General features: G+C 44.7%; 1 pseudogene; it reads left to right on the plus strand.

Moving 5' to 3' along the window:
* LOC135758568 (uncharacterized) overlaps positions 1 to 12,080 on the plus strand; it is a 106,988-nt pseudogene that overhangs the window by 93,665 nt on the left and 1,243 nt on the right.

Raw genomic sequence — 12,080 nt, forward strand, 5'->3', positions numbered from 1 at the left:
CTGCGAGACTGCTCTCCGTGCTCCCCCTGGTGAGGAAAGAACACGAGAGGATACAGGCTCGATACGAACACTGTAAAATCTAGTGAACGTATTAGGTGTCGCCCAACCAGCAGCTCTACAGATGTCTGTTAGCGAGGAACCACGAGCTAGAGCCCAAGATGAGGCAACGCTCCGTGTGGAGTGCACTCTCAAATTAAAGGGGCAAGGAATACCCTGAAGATTATAAGCCAGGGCGATAGTTTCAACTATCCAATGAGACATCCTCTGCTTAGTGACAGCTTTCCCTTTCTGCTGGCCACCATAACAAACAAAGAGCTGGTCTGAGGTCCTGAGGCTTTGCGTGCGATCCACGTAGAGTCGCAGTGCGCGTACGGGGCACAACAAAGCCATGGTTGGGTCTGCGTCCTCCGGGGGCAGCGCTTGCAAGCTCACCACCTTATCTCTGAAGGGAGTGGTGGGAACTTTGGGCACGTAGCCTGGTCTGGGTCTCAGTGAGACAGCAGGACCAAACTAAAAGCACGAATCGTCAACAGAGAATGCATGTAAATCCCCTACTCTTTTCATGGAGGCCAATGCTATCAGGGTCAGAGTTTTCATTGATAAAAACATCAGACTCGTAGACTGCAAAGGCTCAAAAAGGGAGACCTGAAGGCTTCAGCACCATGGACAGGTCTCAGGCGAAAGAGGGAGGGCGCGAGGGGTTTAGCCTGCGAGCGCCTCTTAAAATGTAATAATTAAATCATGCTGGCCAACTGATCTGCCGTTGATAAGTGAGTGATAAGCAGAAATAGCGGCGATATCAACTTTAATGGTGGAGGGACAGCCTACCATCTAACCTATGTTAAAGATATAAAAGCACAATGTTAATGGGCATTCTCTGGGGTCCTCGCGTTTGCGAAGAGCACCGGGTGACGAAAAAGGTTTCATTAAGCGCGTAAGCCCGTCTTGTGGACGGTGCTCGAACCGCGTCGATGGTGTTAGATACCGCTTGCGATAAATCACCTAAACCTTGCGCGCGCTCAACGACCATACATGGAATCCCACAGGTCGGGGCGCGGGTGCCATAATGTGCCCCTTCCTTGAGAAAGAAGTCTTTCCTCAGGGGAAATCGTCAGGGAGGGGCTGTCGCGAGGAGCATTAACTCTGAAACCCAATTCCTGGTAGTCCAGTACGGGCGACTAATAAAAGGCTCTCCTCGTCCTGCCTGACTTTGCACAGTGTCTGCGCAATAAAGCTCACTGGAAGGAATGCGTATTTACGCACCCCCCGCGGCCAGCTGTGTGCCAACGCATCCACGCCGAGGCTGCCCTCGGTTAGTGAATAAAATAGGCGACAGTGGGTATCGTCCGGCGACGCAAACAGATCTATCTACGCACAACCGAACTTCTTCCAAATTAGCTGGACCGTCTGGGGGTGGAGTCGCCATTCGCCGGGGGCGCAGCTCGGGAAGCGCGTCTGCCGCTGTATTGAGCGTACCCGGGATGTAAATGGCACGAAGGGACCTCAGATGCTTCTGACTCCAAAGGAGGAGATGACGAGCGAGATGCGACAGGTGACGAGAGCGCAAAACCGCCTTAACGGTAAATAACGCAACAGTCGCAATGTTACTGGTGTCGGCTAATACATCCTTCCCTCGCATCTCCATAGCGGAGCGTACAAGTCCCAGATATACAGCGCACCGCTCGCAGCAGTTGGGGTGCTATGCACACCCCTGAGACTGCAAGCCCGTCATACGTGGCTGATCATCCCGTGCTGAGGGCATTGCAATATACAGAATGCCAGGAGACCCCTCAGGGGCACCTCTTCTATCGGAAATGCCGGGTCTACCACGGGGAAAAATTGAGATGACACGCAGGTGTAATGTTTACACGGTGTATGTCGGTGTGCCACGCTCTCCTCGAGACTCGATCGTAAGCCAACGCTGAAGCGGTCTCATATGAAGCAGCTCGGGCGGATGTCACAGCCGCAGCATGCTGTCATATGTCCAGGAGCTTCTGAAATTGTTTCAGAGGGACCGCGTACTTCCCTCGAATTAAACCGAGGCAAGTCAGAACTGACTAGGTTGCGCGCTCTTATAAAACACGCCAATTAGTCGATCGAGTCTTATTTCCATACTGAGAAAAAGGATCCTCTGCACGGGGCAAAGTTGCTCTTTCCCAGTCGACCTGAAGACTTAAACGAGCGAGATGCCGAAGCATTAACTCTCTGTGTTCGCGCACGTCTGCTAAGAACGGGCTATTATAAGTCGACGTACATAAAAGCAGAATGCGAACAACGCTCTCTCTCTGATATTTTAATGCCGTGACTAGCACACGGAGACACGGAGAGAGAGAGACAGCTCGAATGGTGTACTCAGTATTAATATGCCCACCCACGACGTAGAGCGAAAAACGGTCTAAAGCGAGGGGAGATGGACACATAAAGTACACGTCTTACAGGTCTAAGGCTGCAAACCGATCTGAATATTGAAATACGAGCCTCGGCGTTATCATCCAAAAAGAACACCTTCGTAGAGCCGGTGCGTAAATCAAATCGATCGTAACCCGCCGCGTATTTTGGGTACTATGAGATACAGGCTGGAAAAACCCTATCATCATCATCATCTCGGTAAGAGGGACCGGCTCGAACATCCTTCGCCAACAGGATATCGACTTTTGCACGCAGTACATGTGCATCGGACGCTTTCACCACAGTGAAACGAAAGCCCGAATTTTGGGGAGTGCCGGATTCGTAACCGAGGCGGATCGTGCGTAAAACCCAACGAAACGGGCTGGGAACTGAAGCCAAGCACCCAGGCACCGTACGAGGAGAAATAACGACACTACCGAAGTACCCGCGGTGGGGCAGCGAAGCGAGACAGGTGGGACTGCCGGTGCGTCTGCTGTGACAGCATAAACATCTACAGTATGTGTGTGACACTGACCTGAGCCCGCTGAGGGTAACGGTCATCTGGTCTCCTCTACGGAGAGCGCAGACTCCGATGAGGGTGCTGGTGGTCCGGTCTCCTCAGCGGAGAGCTCGGACTCCTCAGGTCACCCGCTGGCGATAGAGGAGAGGTAGGGGAGCTGGTGAGTACCCGCTCACGGCTCTCTCGATCCTCCGGAGACCTAGAGAGGGAAGAGGAATGCACTCTTATGTGTGGTTAAGTGGGTACCGGCCGAACAGCCGGTGGAACATATGCAAACCAAGGATTTTCCACCCGACCCTCTATCGGGGGAAGGAGCTCCATCTCCTGAAGAGTGATCCTCTGCCAATCCGGGTCGCCCTTCACTGGCCACTTAAACTCCCGAATTTCACGGGAAGCGGCTAAGCGGGCGGGGCGAGCTGCTGACGACCGGTTCCCCTGCGCTGCCGAGATGGGGTCCGAGGAGGGGAACGGAGGTGGTCGCCGCAGGACGCCGACGGCGAGAGGCAGACTGAGGAGCCGGCGTGGTGGACCAAGGGCAGCTCTCTTCCGCCGGGGCATGACCTAAGAGATCGCCTCAGTCTGCGCAGCGGAGCTGTACGACTCCCCTGGCTCGCCGAAGAGGCCGGTCTGTGAGACAGGAGCATTCAAGTTGTTCTCGTCTGCGTCCGTCATGTCAGCCAGACACAGCCAAAGGTGGCGATCTTGAACCACTGTGGTGGACATCGCACGACTGAAGGTCGCGGGCTCCCTCGTAAATCCTTGTGAGCCTGCAGCAACGTTATTGCGTGCAGGGCCGAAGCCGCCTCTCCGGCATGCCTGATGGGCAGCGTCCGTGACCGGACAACTGTCTACAAACACGGGAGGGAAGGGTTGGGTGGTCCCTCCAGGAACGCATCCCGCTCTACTGAAGGGGTCCCCGCCCTTAGCGGCTCCGTTGGTGAGGGAGGTGAGGGGTGAAGCTGAACGGCCGGACGGCCGCAAATCACGTCAGCTCTTCGTGCCGTCGGGAAAGAAAGGCACAGGAGGAGAGGACCGAGAGGCCCGCAGCTCCGAAGTACCAATCATGTGGGCGGGACGGTTCGGGCGGAGAGGGGTTAACCTTTCCAACTCTACCGTCTCCGCCGCTCGCGGGCACGGCCGCCATCTCCGGAACGACTCTGCCTCGGAGGAAAAATGGACACCCCTCTGATGCTGCAGAAGTGACGGGACCAGAAGGAGGTCCAATGGATTCGGCAGACATCGTAGAACACGACTCTGCAGTCTCCACCGGAGCCTCAACCGGCTGAGGATGAGAAGGCCGGTAGGTGGAGGACGCATCCTCCGTCCTACTCAGCGTAGTGACGCGAAGGGCGCCCTGCGAGCGCTTGACAGCCGCACCATGGCGGCGTCAGCACTGCAAAGGCGCGGACAGCGTTCCCGTAGAAACGACAGTCGTCTCCGCAATCCAAGAGGTTTATGCTCTCACAGAGAGAACAGAAACTCTCCACGAACGCAGCCCCGGAGTGCTCGATGCCTGAGCACGAAGACAGCGCTCGTGACCGTCACTGGAACCCTTATACTTCTCGCATCCAAGATCGCACGGCGAAAAGCTATCCTGAAAAGGACGCTGATCCCCGCATATACGAGAGAGTGGCTGCCTTTAACAAGGCACAAAGCTCTCTCGTATCACTCTTTTAGGGAAATTCACTCAGATGCTTAGTTGATGAGCGCACAGGAAGGCAACGCACACACTAAACTCAAAACAATAAACAGATGTAGAGCCGTGGAATAAGCGAAGCGTCCGCTGTGATACTGCTAGTTCAACCAACTTCAGCAATCAAATCCCAACAGAGTAAAGTAGCTTCTCAGTAGCAGATAAAGCCGGCTTTCGAAGCGAAAAAGCTAATTTCCCTATTTGCACCTGCTGCTTATAAAGGCACCTGGCGGGGCGGCGCCAGCATTATGCAAATATCTCAATGCCAAGTTCATTGGCGTTTTAGTAGTATACGAAGCAGATTGGTCTCTCTAAGCGAGTTCCCAATTCGTCGGTCACGACGTGACGTCGTAGTGACCGACTGAAAGGGAACCATGGTTTTGCTCATAGTAATCAATTGACCAAAAAAACATGGTTACTACACTTTTACCACAATAAAACCATGGTTACTACAGCAACAGACACACACACACACACACACACACACACACACACACACACACACACACACACACACACACACACACACACACACACGATTTATTATTATTTCTTTTATATTTTATATTGACAACCACAGTGTTTCCCACAGGATTTTGAGAGACTGTGGCGGTGATGACGTCACACCCCGATTAGCATATATGTGACATCATTGCGTTGTGTTTTACTCTTTGATTTGTCACATTATATTGCATTTTAACACAACTGAATGCTATTTTTTTTACATATTATCTGTTCTGTTGTCTATAAAATAGTGACTAAACAGGACCCAGTAACTCTTTTTGTTTAATCAAACCAGCTCTTTCTTTAACTGCTGCTAAAAACGCGACATCGTCTGAAAAAATCATCATACATTTACATTGAGGCTGTACTTATGTTGCTCTTCTCATCAGTGTTGTTGTGTTATGAGCGCTTTTTTATTTTAAATACGAGTGGTAGTTTTATTCTGTATCGCAGACAATTTGTTGCAAATTCAAAAATATGAGAAAATACACGGTTGCTGTTACTACAGAACATGTGCACGGGCATACCGCATCATAGGTGGGGAGAGAGCTCGGACACAGACTCACACCCGAAGGGGGATATGTGGGAAACAATACTGCTAACCTTTTGTTAAGTCATGATGAATATGATCATCCGTCTTCTCTGTTATAACATCCGTGACTGTTGACGTTAATAACGCGAAAAAGAAAGTACACGCAGGAACGTGGAGTTAAAATACTTTTCACTGTTATGTGAGAAAGCTGAGCTGCATGCAACATGAGAGAGGGGAGGGGGCGGGGCGCGCGCGCGCGCTGTTGAGGCGCTGCACGTAAGGAGAGAGAGAAAGAGAGAGAGACGAGGCACGCTGAGCGCTGGCTGCAATGAATTAAGACGTTTTAAATGGTAAAAAAAAGTGTAAATGGGAATCATGAAAAATCTATGTGGCACCCAGTGTTGATTCTGTCACTGATAAATCAATGTATGGAAACACTGCAACCATGACAGTTTCATCGAAATTGCGAGTGCATCGCGAGGGCCGGATTGAAGCCCTATGCGGGCCGGATCCGGCCCCCGGGCCGTATGTTGCCCATGTATGCTCTAAAGTGAAGATATTCCATCTGGGACGCTTTTTTTCCCTTTTATGGGCATGTTTCCTGCCCCATTATAAGTCAATGGGAAATTTTGGGGGCCTCTTACACCCCAGGGGTACAGCTTACACCCCATTGTGAGGTATGTTCTTACACAGCCTGTCAGCCTCCTTTAATGTGGTAAGCCACAAGTTTCTACAAGTTTCTCACTCGCAGCTATGACCCGTCAAAGTTTGTCTCAATGTTAAGTCAATGGAAATTTTGGGGTGTTTCAGCGCCCCGTTTAGGAATTCGGAAGGTCCCATCAGTTAGAAAAGATATAGCAACTCGAGTCAGATCAGACCGAAGGTCTGTCCAAAGTTTGATGGCTGTAGCTTGAAAGCTCTAGGACGAGTTAGAGTTAGAAATTTTAGTCTCAGAAGAAAAAGAATAATAAGTTTAAGTGCAACAACAGTATGTTGGCTTTCTCAAGCCAACATAATTACATGTGGCTACATCACATGTCTTTCAGAGGCGTAAAAATAAAGTCAACAGTGTTAGTATGGGAAGCTAAAACAGCACAGGCACGATCTGATCCTAATTTTGTTACCTATCTGCGTGATTTGTTTAAGTGTAAACCTTATGCCAGTGACTTTGTAATTGATCTTGTTTCGTTTCTATAGGTTATGTAACATTTGTCAAACTCTTTATCGCTTAAGTTATTGTGCAGTAGCCATTAGATAGCTAATTACTTCAGAAAATAATATCACAGATCCCCTGACAGTTAGTACATCATACATGTTGGTAATCTCTTGAAAATCGTTGCTAGAAGATTAAGGGAACGCCTCAACCCTGTGTATGTTTTAGATTTATTTACTTAATCTTTCACAGCGAAGATAGCAAAAATGTTTGAAACTGTAAACTTGTAGAATCATCAGTGGCAACATAATACAGAATGCTTAGGTTTTTATTTAGTAATCCTTTTAACATAAAACTTGAGAGTCTGTTGCATGCAAATAAGAGATAACATGCTTTAATCTGTTTCTGAGTAATGAAGCCTGAAATCTAAAATAAGCCTTTTACTTTTTGTCAATGGGGGCTGAATTTATTTTATTTTACCAACACAGAGTTTTAGAAACAGTATGGTCTGCTGAACACCACCGCTGTCCAGACAGCTGGGGGGTCTGTTGGGTGATAACGGATGGTGCTAGAGAGAGATTGAAACTGAACGTCCAAAACAACAAACTTTTTTCCACATCAATAAATATGCCGAAAAAAAAAACACGTAATGGAATACCATGTTCAAGACACTTTTATTTTGACAATGCGTACCGTGCTACATTTATCCTAAATACACATGTACATACGTGGATATTAGATGACATTAATGAATTCAACCCAGAAGATGGGGTTAAATGTCTTAAAACGTTTAAAAGGTTCTTAACACCATATATAAGAGCGCATCAGCCTACGTTTTCTGACAACGTTGGTGCACGCATTCACATGTTTTAATCAGAGACTTGGTTAAAGAAAGTCCCAAATCTAAAATAAAACCCTTATTATACCGGAGCGGACAGAATTACATTTTATTGTGTAATAACCACATATTCACAGTTGATTTTAAGGTGTCATTATTTTAAAACAAACCCCAGAAGATGAATTGAAAATGTCTTTAATCGTTTAAAAAAGTTTCTTAACGGTGGATATGAACACACATCCGCGTATGTTCTCTATTGTAAACGCAGGAACGCAATCTAATGGCGTGAACAGAATATTGTGCATGAAAAGATTTTATTTAGATTAAAATAAATACCCTTTAGTCTAAAGAATATAGTATTGATGGGACCCCGGTGATTTTGGCACAGTTCATTGCTATACACGTACTGAGTATTTCATTAAATAAAATTGTGTTGTTACAAACTTTTAGATACTGCATTGTTTGCCATAAAATAGGTTGTGATCTAAAATAAACCTTTTACTTTTTGTCAGAGTTACCATATTACATTTTACCACTACAGTTTTAAGATCATAAGATCAGCATCAGAAACTTTGTGTCTGATCAGAAAAATAGACTAGTTCAATAGAAAATATCAGAATTAAGTTTAACCAGATACAACTAAAATATTTGTTTCTTGAATGTCTATAAGAAACTTTTGACAAAACAAACGTTTATATCAAACTATATTTGTCATACACGGTGGCACTTCACCTAAAATCTAAAATAATACTTTATTTTTGTCAGAGCAGACAATATAAGACTCATTGTATAATATACACACTTTCACACATGGTTTTAAGAATCATTTAATTAAAAATAAACCCCCTAAGATGGGATGAACACGTCTTAAAAACATTTAAAAGTTTATTAACGTCAGATGTAAGTTCTCTGTCACCATCGGTGCACGTATACACATGTCTTAATCAGAGACTTGTTTAAAGAATCCCCTAAATCTAAAATAAACCCCCTATTTTGCCGTAGTGGACAGAATTACATTTATTAAGGTTATTTTAAAACGGCAGATATGTACGCTCACCCGACGTTGTCAGGCACCGCCGGAAAGTGATCTTTAATACGTGTGAAACTATAGTTATGGCTTAGGTCAATGCTTAAACTATACACGTATACAGAATATTTAATTAAATAACTTGTGATGTTACAACCAAAAAGTTTTAATCAGAGCCTTGTTCATGATTTGTCTAAATCTAAAATAAACATTTACTTTTTGTCACCGTAATGGTGAATTATTTTACCAACATTGAGTTTTTAGAAATCTTTACTCGTTTACAACACGCACGGGCGAGAAAGGAGGGAGGGATGGGGGAGAGAGACGCTGGCGGCAACTGTCAAACACGAGCTGTCAAAACACAACCTGTCAATAAACATGACAGCATAGGCTTGACATAAAACACACACAGGAAAAACAACCCGCTAAATAACATGTCGTAAAACGATCACAGTCCGGACACTCGCTGTCTAAAGTAGACAGCTTGTACACCGTTTGATTGATAGTCCCGCCCCCTGTCAAACACCAGCTGTCAGAACACGACCTGTCAAACACAACCTGTCAAACACAACCTGTCAATAAACATGACAGCATACGCTTGACATAAAACACACACACAGGAAAAACAACCCGCTAAATGACACGTCGTAAAACGATCACAGTCCGGACACTCGCTGTCAAAAATAGACAGCTTGTACACTGTTTGATTGATAGTCCTGCCCCCTGTCAAAGAGGTCGTAAATCAAGAGGTCGTAAATCATATTTTGACACATGCAGGTCCGTTATAACTACTCATGCCTTACCAAAAGCATTACTGGTGTGGATTTTGAGGCAAAACAAAGGGCACTAATATATTTTTAGATGTGTCAATGCTAGTTGTTTTCAGTTTGGAGAGCTCTTACATTTATTTTAGTCTATGACTAGTCTAATCCCTGTCCGGGAAACTGCCCCTAAGTGTTTGGAAGCAAAAGTATACATGGTTATATTTAAATTAACAAGTTATTTCAACAAGAATTACTTATTTACAGATAATATTAAACATAGACTCATGTATTGCAAGAAAACATTATAGAGCTGAGATACTTGAAAATAATAGCTTGAAATAACTTAATTTACTTTAATTAACATACTTTTTGTGTCATGCAGAAGTGCAGTGGTTGAATATGGCATGTGGGACCAGATCAGGGTGGATCATGGCAAAGAATTTTATTTAACACTTTATATCCAAGAGAAACTTTCACACCTCAGAAACAACACGGAGAGGCAGCCATATTGCCAAACACCATCAACAAATGGGAGTCTTAAGTAATTGAACACAAAAACTGTGGTTCCACTTTAACAAGCTATTTGCTTTGTTGATTTCACTTAGTTCAGGTATGTCCAATCCTGTTCAAACTAATCCCACAAGATTAAATAATAGATAAGTAGTTTTCTTCTTATGAGTTTTTATCAGAAAATGCTTCCATGCGATCTTATAATATTTAAAATTGGGAAAACTAAACTAAAGTTAAATAAATCATGATTGGTTCACTTTCTGAGATGTCATGAGACAAATGCAATGAACAAATTTCCACTTATGAAATCAAGTTCTACTGTAGTGTAGGACAGGATTTGACACCCCAGGGGCCTCATTTATAAAGCCTGCGTACGCACAGATTTGATCGTAAAGTGTGCGTAGGCGAAAATCCACGGCAAAGTCCATATTTATAAAAAACGTCTTTGACGTGGAAAAGTGCTTAGCGCCACGTCAAGGTCTGAGCAGACGTACGCACTTTTGCTTGTTTGATTGCTGCAGGTTTTTGGAAATATAAGCCATTCTTGCTGTTTGAAATTAGGTTTAAACATTGACAAGCGCTTTTTATATGTCTGACATTAATTACGCATCGTTTAAAGGCAGAGATCTGAAACTGCTCGGCTGCGCGCACAAGTTCAAGTTCATTTCTGATTTATAGATTTGAAAGGGGTACGCGCGTTGTCTGCGCGTACGTTCGGTTTATGAATCACACGTACGCATTTTTGTTAAATGATCGTAAGATCAAATTTAGGATGTTTTTTACACAGCATTTTATAAATGAGGCCCCTGGTCTATGGATATTTTATATTTGCATTTAAGTCTTTAAAGCTATGTTGTACTTTCAGACTTTTTATGTCTATCATCCCCACCTTTTCCTCACTTTTCTGTGGGAGGCTCCTTTATGGCAAGTAACTTACACCCTTTACAACAAAGTTGCAGCATGGCTACAAGACCTACAGTTGACCATCTGTGCAGGAAAATCCTGCTACCTCCACTACTGTGTTAATTTATCACAGAAACCACACAAAGTCGTGGAGCTGCTGTGTGTTTCTTTGCAAAAGCAAAAGTGCTTTATTTAGGCTTCTAATAGAGGACACAATTAAAATTTTGTGATTAGGTTTTATTTATAATGTTCCAGAAAACTACAAGCTAAATATTCTAGTGGGTGCAGCAGATTTTGCAAAAGACTTGGAATGCACACACTGTTTCAGGTAAATCAAGTGAAACATTTGCTTTAGTGCCAGCCTTTTTAACTTTGATCATGAAAAATGGCAGCTTTAAAGGAAAAGTTCGGTAAAGCCCTGTTTTAATTTTGTTCATGATGAAATAGAACGGTTTTGACTGAAATTTCTACATATGCGGCTGCCCTGAGAATTTTTGGGTGTTTGTTGTTTCACTTCCCACCTCTACAATGGCTATATAGGTGCACTGGAACAATCCTTCCTAAAATGCATTAAACTTTCATTTACAAAGACATGAAACTCAGCGAGTGGTCAGGGGTGTTCACTGATATGCTCACACAAAAATCACTGCAAAAGATGCTTTCCAACAGGTTTTATCGTAGTTTTGTCCAACTCCATTGACTTGTATTAAATGTGCTGTGAGGTACAGTATTACTCCGCGCAGGGAACTTTGTTTGTATTCTTGCAATTGGCAAAGGCGGATTAGCGCCACCACCTGGGCTGGAGTGTCTATTATTCAAGCTCTCAGCGGAAGAATATATGGGTGTGAGGCGTTTGGAAAAATAGGTCCACAAGTTTACAACGAATGCTTAAACACCTGTTGAAAAGCATCTTTTGCAGCGATTTTTGTGTGAGCATATCAGTGAACACCCCTGACCACTCGATGAGTTTCACATCTTTGTAAACAAAAGTTTAATGCATTTTAGGAAGGATTGTTCCTGTGCACTTATACACCCCTTGTAGAGGTGGGAGGTAAACAACAAACACCCGTAAATTCTCGGGGCAGCAACATATGTCGAAATTTCAGTCAAAACCGTTCTATTTCATAAACAATCTGAAAACAGGGCTTTAAGTGTAAAATACCGAACTTGTCCCTTAAGTTCTGACCAGATGCGTGATCGCATCACCGCACGTGCGTCCGATGAAATGTTTGGGACATACTCTTATAA

The sequence above is a fragment of the Paramisgurnus dabryanus genome, chromosome 15 (assembly GCF_030506205.2).
Source record: "Paramisgurnus dabryanus chromosome 15, PD_genome_1.1, whole genome shotgun sequence".
Lineage (NCBI taxonomy): Eukaryota > Metazoa > Chordata > Actinopteri > Cypriniformes > Cobitidae > Paramisgurnus > Paramisgurnus dabryanus.